Genomic DNA, 15,738 nt, shown 5'->3' with positions numbered 1-15,738 from the left:
AATTTGTTACAGGTTTTGTGTGTATATGTCTGTGCGTGTATGTGTGGTCTAGTACTCAATCCATTCTGTAAATGCTCTATGGAAATAAAAGTGTAGATATTCTATATGTACATGCAAAGTGTGAGAGTGTGATGGACCAGATGTTGCCTCTCCCGCCAAATTCATAGGATAATGTCCTAACCCCCAATGTGATATTATTTGGAAATAAAGTCTTTAAGGAGGTAGTCAGGATTAAATGAGGTCCATAAGGGTGAGACCCTAATCCAATAGAAATAGTATCTATATACCCATTTAAGAGAAGGAAGAGATGCCAGGAGCACGCATGGACAGAGAAAAGGCCACGCAAGGACATTGCAACAAGGCAATCCTCTGAAAGAAGAAGAAAGGCACTCGGAAAAAACCTACCAGCGTCTAAACCTTAGACTCCCAGCCTCAGAACGGAGAAAATAATTCTGTTGTTTTAGCAACCAAGTCGTGTTTTGCTGTGGCAGCCTTAGCTGTCTAAAACAGAACGATAGGGGGAAAGGTAAAATCAAATTTATTGGTTATATTATTTCTATTTTATATTTTCTTGTTTACTTTGAAGCTGCTAGATTCAGCCCATTTGGATGATGTATTTGGAAATATCCCATTACACTTGTGTATCTATCAGGTTGTCCTTGTTTTTCTAGCAGGTTTTTGCTTTATTTATTTTAATGCTCACACAGGTTTATAATTTACTCATAAATTTTGCCTTCCATAATTGCATAATATCCCTATTTATACTGTTAATGTTTTTTATCATGTTTAGTGTTTTCAACTTATAGTTTGACTAATTATGGTCTGATATTAACATCACCACTAGTGCTTTCTATTTGCTTTTTCCATAATCCAACTTCCACTTTCAAACACTTTTTCTGTCATTCAGCTGTAAGTGCTATAAATCATATATTTTTGGATTTTGTTTTTTAACCTGATACAACTATTTTTGAGGGCCTATTTTCATTTAGTTTGCTAGGTTTTATTTTTTCCATAGTATTTAGTATTCATTTAATTTTGTTGTTTTCTTTCCTTTCTCTCATTTTGGGCTAGTTTAATGAAGGTGGTGTTCATTGATTTTTTTTTTTTCTTTTTATTGGGACATGTCACTGTGCCGTTTACTTCTATAATGGCAATTTTCCTTCCTGAAACTCACAATATGCCAATTATTTTCACCAATGAGATGTTCTGTTCCCATTTCTTCCCACCCTAACCCAAGTAGATTAGACCTTTAGACTACTTTGCCATCCCTACTCTCCAAACCAAATGAAATCTTGAGATTGATTTCACCTTATTTCCTTCACCATACCTAACAAATTCCTAAGCTTTGCTTAATTTGGTATTGTGATTTTAGACTATTATTGTTCCATTACAGTATGGCTCTTTTTATTTCCGTGATTTTTGTTTTAGAATCTATTTTCAGGTATTCAATTGTATAACAGGCACAACCCATTTTATTGTGCTTTGCTCTACTGTGCTTCACAGATACTGTGCTTTTTACACATTGAAGGTTTATGGCAACCCTGTGTCGAGAAAACTATTGGCACCATTTTTACAATAGCGTTTTCTCACTTCATATGTCTCTGTCCCTTTTTGAAAATTCTCACAATATTTCAAACTTTTGTTACTACATTTTTTTTCATATTTTAAAGTTTTCTTGAAGTATAGTTGATTTACAATGTTGTGATGTGTTCAGCTTTATCATTACTACATTTCTTCTGGTGATCTGTGATTTTAGATGTTACTATTTTAATCCTACCAAAGAGTGAACTTAATTGATAAACTTAGTGTGTTCTGATTACTCTGCCTGCTGGCCACTCCCCATCTCTCTCCCTCTCTCCTCAGACCTCCCTATTCCCTGAGGCACAAAAATATTGGGGTTAGGCCAAAATAACTCTGGCCTCTTAAGTGAACAATAAGAGGAAGAGTCACTTGTCTTCTCACTTTAAATCAAAAGCTAGAAATGATCCATCTTAGGAAGGCATGTCAAAAGTCAGCTTAGACCAAAAGTTAGGCTGCTTGCACCAAGCAGTTGGCCAAGTTGTAAATGCAAAGGGAAAGTTTTTAAAAGAAATTAAAAGTGCTGCTCTGGTGAACACGTGAATTTTGAGAAAGGAAAAACCGCCTTATTGCTAATATAAAGAAAGTTTTAGTGGTCTGGATAGAAAAATCAAACCAGCCAAAACATTTCCTTAAGCCAAAGCCTAATCCAGAGCAAGACTAACTCTCTTCAATGCTGAGAAGGTAAGGCAACTTTAGAAGAAAAGTCTGAAGCTAACAGAGGCTGGTTAATGAAGTTTAAGGAAAGAAGTCAACTCCATAACATAAAAGTATAAGATGAAACAGAAGTACTGATGTAGAAGCTGCAGCAAATTATCCAGAAAATTCAGCTAAGATCATTAATTGAAGACGACTACACTGAACAAGGTTATTTTCAATGCAGATGAAAACAGACTTTTGCTTTGAAGAAGATGTCATTTAGAACTTAACTGCTGGAGAGGGGAAGTCAATGCCTGGTTTCAAACCTTCAAGGGACAGGCTGACACTCTTATTAGGGGCTAATGCAGCTGGTGATTTTAAGTCGAAGCCAACACTCATTTGCCATTTTGAAATCCTAGGGCTCTTAATAAATATGCTTGAGCTCTATAAATGGAACAACAAGGCTTGGATGATAGCACACCTGTTTACAACATGGTTTACTGAATATTTTAAGCTCACTGTTGAAACCTAATGCTCATTAAAAAAAAAAAAAAATTCCTTTCAATGACAGTGACAAGTATCATTCCTTTCAACACACCTGGTCACCCAAGTGGTCTGATGGAGATGTACCACAAAATTAATGTTGTTTTCATGCCTACAAACAAAATATCCATTCTGCAGCCCATGGATTAAGGAATAATTTCAAATACCAAGTCTTAAATAGGTTTTGTAAGACTATAGCTACCATAGATATTGATTCCTCTGGTGGATGAGAGCAAAGTGAATCAAAAACATTCTGGAAAGGATTCAACAGTCTAGATGCCATTAAGAATATTTGTAATTCATGGGAAAAGGTCAAAATAGACAGGAAATTGGAAGATACCAATTCCAACCCTCATGGACAAGTTTGAAGGATCCAGGATTCAGTGGCGGAAGTAACTGCAGATGTGGTAGGAATAGCAAGAAAACTAGAATTAAAAGTAGAGCCTGAAGAGGTAGATGAATTGCTATAATCTTGCGATCAAATTTTAAAGGATGAGGAGTTGCTTCTGATGGATGAGCAAAGAAAGTGGTTTCCTGAGATGGAAGCTATTCCTGATAAAGATCCTGTGAACATTGTTGAAACAGCAACAAAGGACTTAGAATATTACCTTTGGTTGACAAAGCAGCAGCAGAGTTTGAGAGGACTGACTCCAATTTTTAAAGTTCTCCTATGGGTAAAATGCTATTAAACAGCACTGCATGCACAGAAAAATTGTTCTTGAAAGGATAGTGAATTCATGTGGCAGATTTTATGTGGCCTTAAAAAAATTACCAGTCACCCCAATCTTCAGCAACCACCACCCTGATCAGTCAGCAGCCGCCAATATTGAGGCAAGACCCTCCACCAGAAAAAGCAAAAAACAAAACAAAACAAAAACTTGCTCAAGGCCCTGATGATGGTTAGCACTTTTTAATCAATAAAGAATTTTTAAATTAAGGTACATCCATTTTTTAGACATAATGCTATTGCACACTTATTAGACTACAGTATAGTATAAACATTACCTTTATGTGCTCTGGGAAACCAAAAATGTGTGTGCCTAGCTTTCCTGTGACATTTGCTGTATTGTTATGGGTTTCTGGAAGCAAACCTATAACATCTCCAAGGTATGCTTCCAAGCTTAATTACATATGTATTACAGCTTTCATCAACTACCATTTGACTCTTCATCTTCCCTATATGAGTTTCTCTTCCACTTGATTTTTGCCTCCGTAGTGTTCTCCCTGTCACCTTTTCCTCAGATGGACCAAGTGGATGGCACACTGTCTAATACCTCCTACACATCTAAATAGATTTCTTTTATCCTGAGAAATGATTATCAGAACTTTTCCCTCAGGCACCTCATGTTTTCTAGCTTCCAGTTCGAAGAGAAAAAGTCTGATTCAAGTCTGATTCTTTGTTTTAGAAGTGACTTGTTCTTTCTGCTTCGAAGATTAGAACATATTCTTTTCTCAGCATTCAGGAATATTTCAAGAAATGGCGTATAAATTTTATATTTAACTTTGTGAGCTCTCTTAATCTGAAAACTCAATGTTTTTTTAGATCAGAGGAGTTTTAATCTATTGTTTACCCCCTTCTATCAGTTATGGTTTTGTTTTGTTTTCTCCCTCTGAAATCTTATTACTTGCTTGTTGGGAAATACAATGTATCAACCAAAGGTTATATTTTCCCTTAGGGCTTCCAATTTTTATTTTTACTCAAATATTCAGATTATTTCTTCCATTTGATCCCCCAGACCTCCAATTCTGGTCTAATTTCCCTTTCAATTTTTTTCTTTTTGTTTTTTGTTTGTTTGTTTGGCATATGGCAGTTCCCCAGATCAAATTGGAGCTGCAGCTGCCAACCTACGCTATAGCTGCAGCAATGCCAGATCCAAGCCACATCTGCAACCTACGCTGCGGCTTGCGGCAACACCAGATTCTTAACTCACTGAGCAAGGCCAGGGATTGAACCCACATCTTCACAGATACTAGTCAGGTTCTTAACCTGCTGAGCCACGGGGGGAATTCCCTTTCAATTTTTAAAATTTTTTATTCAAGTATGCTCGATTTACAATGCTGTGTTAGTTTCAGGTGTTAGTTTCAGGTATACAGCAAAGTGATTAAGTTATACATATATACATATATATATTCTTCAGATTCTTTTACATTATAGTTTATTACAAAATATTGACTATAGTTCCCTGTGCTATACAGTAGATCATTGTTGGCTATCTATTTTATATATACACATAGTAGTGTTTCTATGTTCATGTTAATCCCAAACTTCTAATTCATCCCTCCACCTCTTCTCCCCTTTGGTAACCATATGTTTGTTTTCTATTTCTCTGGGTCTCTTTTAAGTTTATTTATATCTTTTTTTGGATCCCACATATAAGTAGTATCACATGATGTTTGTCTTTGTCTGATTTACTTCACTTAGTATGATAATCTCTAGGTACAAATAATAAATGCTAGAGAGGGTATAGAGAAAAAGGAAGCTACCTATACTGTTGGTGGGAATATAAATTGGTACAGCTATTATGGAAAACAGTATGGAGTTTCCTTAAAAAATTACAAATAGAGCTACCTTATTATCTAGCAAACCACTCCTAGGCATATATCCAGGAAAAACCATAATTTGAAAACATATGTGCACCCCATTGTTCACTGCAGCACTATATACAATAGCCGAGATACATATATATATCAAATATATGAAACAGTAATATTCCATTAATCTACCATATTTCAAATTGAGAAATCATGGTTTACTTGTTTGTCTTAGATCAAATGTGTCTCTTTATTCAGTAATTTAATCTCCCTCATGCTATAATATTTTTTGGTTTATGTCATTGTCTGTTTCCTCCAGAAGTTCTGCTCCATTAGAAGATTTCTGTTTTGGGTGTGCATTCCTTTACTCATCCATTGGTCTATCTCACAAACATATGTTGTACCCCTATCATGCATTATGCACTTTTATAGATGCTGGGATACAGTGGTGCAAAAGACAGAATAAAGCCCCTGCCTTCATAGAGTGGTGAAATAGGTAAATGAAATACATAGTGTGTCAGAGTGATAAATGACTTAGAAGAAATAAAGTAGGGAAGAGGACTAAGGAATTCAGATGAGGGGTAGATTGTAATTTTGTATAGATAGTCAAAGGGTTAATAGATGCAAACTACTGCCTTCGGAAAGGAGTAGCAATGATATCCTGCTGTGTAGTACTGGGACCTATGTCTAGTCACTTATGACAGAGCATGATAATGTGAGAAAAAAGAATGTATACATGTATGTGTAATTGGGTCACCATACTGTACAGTAGAAAAAAAGTTGTATTGGGGAAATAACAATTAAAAAAATTTTTTTTAAGTAAAAGTAGAGTAAAGACCTGTAGGAGATGAAATCCTTGAGACATGAGCATACCAGACAGGGAGAACTCAAGGTCAAGGTGATTAGAGCAGTGTGAGCAAAGGGAAGGGGAATAGGAAATAGAAACAGAGAAGGTAGTGGTAGCCAAATTACATAAGCCTGTCTCAGGGCCACCACCTTGCAAAAGTCTAAGGAAAATATTTACATTAGAGTCTAAGTAAATGAGAACACTTGCATCTTAAATACATATACACACACAAAAAGGCCAATTAAGAAGCTATGTAGGAGTTCCCGTCGTGACGCAGTGGTTAACGAATCCGACTAGGAACCATGAGGTTGCTGGTTCGATCCCTGGCCTTGCTCAGTGGGTTAAGGATCTGGAGTTGCCGTGAACTGTGGTGTGGGTCACAGACGCAGCTTGGATCCCATGTTGCTACGGCTCTGGGGTAGGCCGGCAGCTGTAGCTCCGATTCAACCCCTACCTGGGAAAAGTCCATATGCCTTGAGAGTGGCCCTCAAAAAAAAAAAAAAAAAAAAAAAAAAAGCTATTGCATTATCTGGGCAAGAAATGATGATGGCATGTACCACATTGGTAAGAGAAGAGGTGATAAACAGAGGTCAGATTCTGCTTGTGTTTTGAAAGTAAAGCCACCTGTTCATTCATTCATTCAACCAGAGCCAACTTCATGGGCATGCGACACAGGGTTCTACATTCAGAAGGGCCCCATGCTTGGTTTAATGCTCTTGAAATTCATAATAATTTTTCTAGGAGGGGACCTGAATTTTCACTTTACACTGGGTCTACAAGTTATATAGTTAGTCTTGGTCACAGAAAATACTTATTGAGCATTTATTATTAGAGGATCTGACATTGAATCCAAAACAAAAACAAAAACAAAAAACAGTATTATTCTACTGAGGTTTACAGGGATGAAATTGATAATAAACAATAAACACAATAATAAGCCAATTGTTAATTAGTATGTTATACAATTATTGGTGCTATGGAGAAAATAGAAGCTAGTAAAGGGATGTGGGGGAAAGTGCAGAACGCACAATTAAATGGGATAGTCAAGATAGGCCCATTGAGATGGTGAGGTTTCTAAGGATACTTCAAGGAGATGTGGGAGTTGAAGGTCATTCCTGGGGAATGAGCCTCTTTCGGATCAGCTAGCAAAAGAGTCCATGATGAGAAATGTGCTCACTCTGTCCTAAGAGTGGCATACGCAAAGGAGAAAGTGGGAGATAAAGAGGATTGAATGAGATATTTTGAGAGGCAGATACTACATAGCAGTGTAAACCACTGAAGCTCTTTCACTTTTACCAAGTGAAATGGGAGTTACCAAAGGGATTTGAACAGGAGTTATATGTTCCTTTAATAGGATCACTGCTGTTTTAAACAATCAACTCTAAGAAGGCAAGAATAATCTAACCAGTTGGAAAACAATTCCAAAAATCCATATGAGAAATAACAGTACTTCAGATCAGGTAGTAGTAGAAGTGAGAAACAGGGATCAGATTTTAAACATATGTTGCAGATGGAGCCAACATAATTTCCTAAGCGACTGATGGCATGTGAGAAGAGTTAAGAGTGACTCCAAGGTTTTGGTCCCAAGAAACTCGAGGGATAAAAAGGACCACGTCTGGAGAGGAAGATCACGAGTCTAGACTTAGACTTGAGTTTGGAATGTGTCTTTGACCTCCCAGCAAAAGTAGGGTACAGTTTTGTCAAAAGAACATACTGGAGGTCTGTGCTGGAAGTATAAATACAGAATCATTGGAACATAGATGATATTTAAACTGCTGAGACTCTACAAGATAATCAAGGGAAAGACTGTGAGTTGAGAAAAGGGCCAACCCCGAAGCCCTGAAGGTACTCCAACATTAAATAATTGGGAAGAGAAAGAACAAGCAAAGGAGACTGAGAAACAAAAATAACAGGAGGAACTAAATTGAAGACAGTGAATGTAGACACTCCTTCCAAAAAATTATCACTTTGAAGTCGAAGAAAGAAATGGGTCAAAGCTGGTGAGAGAGTGAGAAGTAAAATGAATATTTAAGAAGTTAAAAATAACAGCACGTTGGCACATTGAAGGGAATGATTCCATGGACTTAAGAGATGGGAAGAATTACTGGAGCAATGCCCTTGAATAGCTGCAAAGGAATTCGATCTATTCCACATGTGGAGTTGTCCTTCGATAACATGGATTGTTCACCCGTGATTCTGTTGTAACAGGAGGACAGAAGACACATAGGTACAGATGTTGATGTAAATTAATGCAATTTTTGGAATGTATACAAGTTTCCCTCTAATTTATTTTTCTTGGGAGTTCCCATTGTGGCTCAGCAGTAATTAACCCAACTAGTATCCATGAGGATTGGGTTCAAACCCTGACCTTGCTCATTGGGTTAAGGATTGAGCATTGCCAATGAGCTATGGTATAGGTCACAGACATGGCTCAGATCGGGTGTTGTAAAATGAATAAATGTGTGTGTGTTTTCAGAAAAGCAATGCTGAACATTTAGCAACTTATCACTGCTGCTACTACAATGGAAAAGAAAGGGAGGAGCCAGTTTGTGGAGAATTAATACCAGCACTGCTTGCCCTTTCTCCACCTAGTGGCTGTGTATCCTTAGGCACATTGCTAATTTCCTTTTTCTATTGTCACCTTGGGGACAGTAGTAATCCAAAGAATGGCAGCAAAAAGAGAACCAGGACCTCAACCAGGCTCTTCCTAATTCCCTTTATTTCCACATAATGCACCACAATTCCTTGTCCCCCAGAATTTCCAGGACCAGTGCAGATACAAACAATTCTCTAAGAATAATGGTAGCCTGGAGGGAAGACTTCCAACCTACTCAAGCCCCTCCTCAAGTCCTTAGGGTAGGCCGTTTATGTCCCTCAACTTTCAGAGGAGTGTGTAGCATGATGTTTGTAGGTCATCCGCCTGCATTTTGTTATTTGCAAAACTATGCTGGGAAATGAAAATATCACTGGATTTAGAAGTAACAAAACGAGTTTCTGGTACCCTTGCTGATATAAGGCATACTGGTAAATATTACCTGGAGCGTTACAGGTAGGTGAATTTGGAAGTCCTTTAAAACTCAGTTTCCACTGGAATTTACTGTTCTCGGCAAGGCACATCAGGAGAGAGCCATCAGTTGACTACTGACTACAAAAGGCTATAGGCTTTAAGATTGTATATATATTTTAAAGAATGTCTGACCCAAATTATTATCTCAATGAGATTCGCAATTTATAGGCAAAAAACAGCATTTCATTACCAGCAGAAAAAAAATTGAGGCAACGATATTGACCATATACCTAATAGATAGCATGACGTTGAAGTTTTCATAGAGTAACACACTTCAGCTGAAGTATAATCAAGACAATCTTGATGATCACCTTACTATTCCTATCACCCATCTTTCAAAGAGCATCTTCTTTATGGCAGAGGCCATTAGTGCTCACACAATATTCATGTATCCTTTATTTGCAGCCTCCCTTGAAGTTAGGTTGCCACAAAGGTTCTGACAAGGTACCTTCAAATGATTGAAAACTCCTAAGTTACCAAAATAGTATACAGACAATTCCTCAAACCCCTTCCTCAACTTCTCAAATGCTGACACTTGATATAACTGTTCTACATTATCAAACCAGGAAACTTACATTGGGACAATACTATTAACTAAACAACAGAACTTACTGAACTTTCATTAGTGTTTCCATGCAATTTGATCTTGTGTAAAATTTGTCTAACCACAACCACCACCAACATACAGACCTGTTCCATCACCACAGAAGATCTCTCTCATATTGCTGCTCTCTATGTGCACCCACACACTGTGTTGTTTCTATTCTCCAGCAACCACTATTCTCTATCGTTTTATCGTTTCAAAAGTACTATACAAATGCAATCCTACAGTATATAACCTTTGAGAATCGCTTTTTCTCATTAGCCTAATGCCCTCCAGATCCATCCAAGTTGTTCTATTATTAACTGTATGTTACTTTCTATTGCTCAGTAGTACTCCACTGTGTAGGTGTACCAGTGTCTGTTTAACGATTAACCCACTGAGGGACATTTGGGTTGTTTCCGGTTTGGAGTTATTCTAAATAGGGCTGCTGTACGTGTACAGGTTGTGATGTCAACACAAGTTTTTATTTCTCGGAGTAAATGCCAAGCATGCAATTCCTGGGGCTTATGCTAAGTGCCCGACTACTTTCCAGAGTGGCTCTAGTTTTATAGGAAATCAGACTATTTTCTAGAGTGGCTCTTATCAATTTATACTGCCACCAATAATGCAAGACTGATCAAGTTTTTCCACATCCTTGCTAGTCATAGATATTGTCACTGTTTTGAATTTTAGCTGTTATAATGTGTGTGTGTGTGGCGAGCTCTCATTGTGGTTTTAATTTGCATTATCCTAAGGGCTAATAATGTTCAACAACCTTTCATGTTTGCCTTCCATATCTTCTCCTTGGTGAAATGTCTGTTCATGTCTTTTGCCCAGTTTCTAACTGGATTGGGCTTTAGTATTACATTTTATTGGAGTACAGTTGATTTACCGTATTGTTGTTGTTTCTTTTCTGTTGAGTTTTGAGAGTTTTTTATATTATAGGTACAAGTTCTTTTATGGATATATGGCTTGCAGATATTTTCTCCAAGTACTTGTATTAACTTCTAAAAAGTATTTCAAAGGAAAGCTGAAGTTCTCACAAATTTAAGCAAGTCTGAATAAAGATGTTGAAAAATAGGGGATATTTTATGAAACAAAAATCAATAATAGTTATTTCCCAGCTTTTTCTGAAACAAGAAAAAATCATTAATGTATTTTTAGGCAGCAGATGCATGAAGGTTATTCAGACCCAGTAGGGAAAAGTTGCATTTTAGTGTACCTACAGCAGATTGATTAATTTTCATTACCTTAAATTGAAGACAGAAAGATAAGAACATTGAAGTGATTCACTTAGAATTTTATCAAACACAGGCCAATATAATTATTTTTTAATCCAACAAGAAAATAGGTTGTCAATAAATAAGTCATTAATAAGCTAAAGGAACTTATTTCCAGTGTATTGAAATTGAAAGAAGAGCTTATTTAAAGATTAAGGCTGACATCGAGGAACACATTGCATCAAGATTAAAGGGTACTGTTAATGAGCTAAGTACGTGCTTGCCTCTTAATAAGAGAAAGTTCTAGAAGCAAGAAAAAACAGGCAAAAGAAAAATGTTTTATTAACAAATAGAAAATCAAACAAGTAATATATTAACTAAATATCAAGAATTGTCCGTTTTTGTAAAGTCAAAGAAAAAGCAAGTCACTTAAATGAGGGTGAGAAATGGCTAGTTGTTTACTACCTGAGAAAATGAAACCCTCTAGGGTAGTTTCAAAAATAAAACACTTAAATAGTAATTAAAATAAAATTTTAATTATAACTAATGGATTCGATGCCGTATGTATGCAGATAAAGTATTAATATAATTAAGCGTAATGATGAAAATAGAATTGAGTTATTGGTGAGACCTTGCTTCCTGTTATCAAATTCTGGAGAAATGCTGGGCAGTAATGATAATGATTTAACAGGTGTCTTCATCTTGTATTAATGAGAATATAAAGTTTTTAAAATTGTACTAAAATCATCTGCTAACTTGTCTAAACTGGACTACTTTGAAAACTGTCAATTCTGAAAAATCCCATTTTCACCCAAACCCCACCACAGGGAATTGAGTTGCCAAGAAGTTTCTATACCTGAACCCCAAGTTTTCTCTTATCCAAAACCATTCTCCCTTCTTAGCAGCCCAGGCCTATCAACACCACACTTACCCAGATTCAAAAAGCTTTGCTTTTCTCCATTTTCACTACATGTCAGGGAAACACCTGTTCTGCCAGAGTTACTATGAAAAAGTTTTTATTTTATTACCAAGGCCTGGATACCAGGGTTTTTGAAACCTTAATGAGAAGAAGCCCAAAAACTGTCACGTCAAAGCCTCAAGGTCCTTTAAAGCCTTGTGAGTGGTGGAAGCACAAACGCAATCAGCTGTGGAACATACTTTCTCAGAGGGAAGTTACCAGAATGGGTTCTTTAATTACACAAATGTAAAGAATCGATCCATTGATCCTGAAAGAAACTTTCAAGTCACCATCCAACTGTTTTATGCTTTAGACAAGTTGTTTTAGACGAGTTGGTATACTGTTTTTGAGATGCAAATAGAACTCTTCTTAGGAGCTACCCTTGTTTGGGTAGGAGGGAAAAAAGAAGGGGGGGTGCCAGAGAGGATTGGTTCAGGCTCTGTTTAACTGATGCAGTGTGCTGTGTTTCAAAGTTTTCCTTGTTATTGTGGAGGATTCTGTCAGTTTTCTGTTGCTGAGGATGTTTCACTGCCTTTCACAGTAAATAGAGCTCTGACATTGAAAAGATTGCCAGAAAAACCTGCAGAACTTTCTTCAGTTCACATTGGAAGAAATCTTGTTCCAAGGAGCCGTGCTGGACAGTTGTTAGCTCTCATGCTGTGGGTTTTCAAAAGGCAGCAAAGCCTGAATGCACAGATGTTGGCCTGCTGGGCACTGTCCTGCAAGACTTTTTGTGGCTTCCCATGAAGGGAAAGGATGTTCCCTTTCCAAACATCTTGAATCAGAAAATGGCTTGAGGAGTTCCTCGCCCTCTCTGAGCTGCATGGTAATTGGGTTTGGGCTCTAGGCAGCTGCTCAGAGCCCTCCAGGGGGGAAAGAGGTGGTGTCTGGTGAGTATTTGAGAGAGGTGGGTAACTGCTGAGGCCCAAGACCAAATTAGGACTGTGAAATGTGGGAGAACATACAAGTCTCATAGTGGTTGTAAGTAAATCTATTCCCATGGTGTTTTCTACCACTATGCCAGAACTGTTGATAAAATCTTAATAAATGCATGGTTTTGAGACAGAAATGAAGGAGGCAGGGCACAACCATTAAAAGAATGATACAGCATTGAGGATATGATATAAACTGGTTATAACCAACTAGGCCCAAGATGGCAGAAGATTTGACTTCCCCTGGATCTTGAGCCTCGTTATGCACTCATTGTGATATATTAGCATATGCAAATTAACACACACCCACTGTAGCCCCAACAGTTCAGAGTCTGACCATAAAAGGCCTCAAAGTGGGACGTGGCCCAACTCCTGAAAATCCCTTCCGTTTTCCCAAAATATTTGGAATAATCTTCCCATTTGTTAGTCTTTGAAATTACCCAGCCCATAAAAATGAATGACCCCCGCACCTCAGAGCCACTCTCACCTTCAGAGATAGCCCACATCCTGCCTACAAAATGTTTCTCTCTCTAAAAGAAACTTAATTTCACTTTACTCTGGCTCACTCACTCTTGAATCCTTTCCTGCACAAAGCCAGGGCTCCTCACCTCGCTGCCCATCCCCGGGACTGGCTCCAACTTGACTATTCTCTCAGTCCCCCTTCTCCTCCAACAGTTTGGTGTCACTTCAGTCTAGGGAAATAAGTAAAGGTCCTATCCTAATTAGGAATGATGGGAGGAAAGGAGGAGGAGGACCGGCAGAGTCATGCCTTTGTTCCAGAGTGTAAGAGCTTCAGGAGAGGCCATTTGACAAGAAGCCTGGAGCACAAGCGCTGGGGAGATGTTCTACCAAGCAGACAAAAGACAGGACTCCCCAAAAAGAAAAAAGGGTGGGGGGGGACTGTCAGAGGGCCTAATATTCTAAAAAAATCACAGGAGTTACCAATTCGGTATTGATGACCATTTATGCTTAAATAGAAAATTCAGACTAATAGGGGCTGGAAATGCACGTAACAATAGCATGAGTTTTGGTGTAATCCCTTCCCACTTTATTCTCTGCACCATCATCAGCCCATCCAGGTCCTCCATGGCTCCGTATCCAGATTCCCACAACAACCTTCTGACTAGAAATCAGAAACCCAGTCACTCTGCCAGCATATGACCTGAACAACACCCTGAGGCTCATCTTCACAAGATGGACCACATCACAGGGCTGTTCCACCCATGCCAAGTCATAAGCAATGGCACAACACTTCACATCCTGGATTAGGGATAAAAACGCCAAAAGTCAGAAGCAATAAACATATAGACTTTAAAGAACAGGAAGGAAATTAACCCAAACCTTGGGCTGAGTCCCTCACATCAAAGGGGAGACTAGGACTAGATTTGACCCACCTCAGCCCAGTGGCACCAGAAAGAAGGGAAGCTAGACAAGAGCCCTCCTCAGTGAGCATGGAGCGGGGTGTAGAGGAGGTCAGTGCGGACCACGAGGCAGGTCCCAACCTCACAGCTACCTCAGTTGAGAGCTGCATCACGCCCCATACCCCCTAGGTGGAATGCAGCATAAACATGCCTTGGAATCCGGACAACAGAGTATGATTAATCTCTCCAATCTGAGGTTGAAAAGAAAGTTGAATATGGTAATTGTGCCTTCCAATTGGAACTGCCTGTAGCTACTACAAAAAACCTACCATGTGTCACCCCTTCAGGAGCACAGAAGAGGAAGAGATGAAAGCCGTGGGCCTTGCCCTCAAGGTGTCACAATTTAGGGATGAAATAAGCAAATTAAGAGACATTTCTAGTGAAAGGTGATTATTTCTCTAACACAAGGGATAACAAGCTCCTTTTGCATGTAAGGGGTTCATGTAACTTAGACCAAGGGAGATATGGAAGAACTTCTTGGAGGAGGTAACACTTGAGCTATTAAGGAGGAGCTAGCACAGTATGAAGGGTGTATTTGTTTCTCATGGTTGCTGCAGCAAATGAGTATTGCTGGCTTGGAGAAACAGAAATGTATTCACTCACGGTTCTGAAGTCTAGAAGTCAGAAGGCAGTGTCACTGGGCCGATGCTGGCAGAGCTGAGCTTCCTCTGAAGCCTTCAGGAGAACTGCTCCTCAGCTCTTTTAGCTTCTGGGGACTGCTGAATGCCCTGGCTTCTTCTCACTTCACTGCAAACTCCACCTCCGTCTTCACGATGCCTCTTCCTCTTCCATGTGGGTCAGAGGGCCCTCTGCCTCCCTTATAAAAGAATACAGCTGATTGCATTTAGGACCCACCCAGGTAATCCAGGACAATCTTCCCACGTTAAGATCATTTACTTCAAATACCCAAAGATCCTTTACATATTTGTCCATAGCAGGTAACATTCACAGGTTCAGGGTTTAGGACATGGAGATCTTTGGGGGGGTCTACTTTCAACCTGCCACATAAGGACTCAGGAAGGGCAGTCCAGGCAGAATGTGAGGTACCTGCAAAGGCTCAGAAATCTAGAGAGCATGAAGGGCTTTGGGGAGAACTAGTTTAATCTGGTTCAGGTGTGGTTTGCAGGTTGGAAGCAGGGAGGAAGCAAACTGGATGGGGTAAGAAATGTCTGCAAAGAAAAAAAAAATGTCTTATGGCTTGTTCTCTTGCAATTTAGAGCACTTCACAAGGGCACCTAAATACTCCTGGGCATCACTGAACATTAGAAACTGCTCTAGGTCAGGAGCCAGGAAAACAGAGACCTTAAAGAACTTGAAGGAGAAAGGGAAGCATTGCAAGGAAGGACGAAGGTTGCCCTGCACCAAAAAGCCAGATAGGCCTCTTCTGCAGGAAGCCAAGTACCCACTGGCTAACTGGG

General features: G+C 38.8%; 1 protein-coding gene across 1 annotated transcript in view; it reads right to left on the bottom strand.

Annotated features, from left to right (window-relative positions):
• SLC7A11 (solute carrier family 7 member 11) overlaps positions 1-15,112 on the bottom strand; it is a 376,273-nt gene extending 361,161 nt beyond the window's left edge. The window contains exon 1 of the mRNA XM_084972872.1: positions 14,924-15,112. The gene's annotated coding sequence lies outside the window, so the exon portion shown is untranslated. The remainder of the gene's footprint in view (positions 1-14,923) is intronic.
• Between the last annotated feature and the right edge of the window lie 626 nt (positions 15,113-15,738).

This window comes from Sus scrofa, chromosome 8, assembly GCF_054392235.1.
Source record: "Sus scrofa isolate SSC_HxYL_T2T_F1_AM1 chromosome 8, Sscrofa_HxYL_maternal_Yorkshire_Landrace_v2.0, whole genome shotgun sequence".
Classification (NCBI taxonomy): Eukaryota; Metazoa; Chordata; class Mammalia; order Artiodactyla; family Suidae; genus Sus; species Sus scrofa.
Note: the sequence above shows the minus strand (reverse complement) of the source record. Positions and strands in the feature narration are given on the sequence as shown.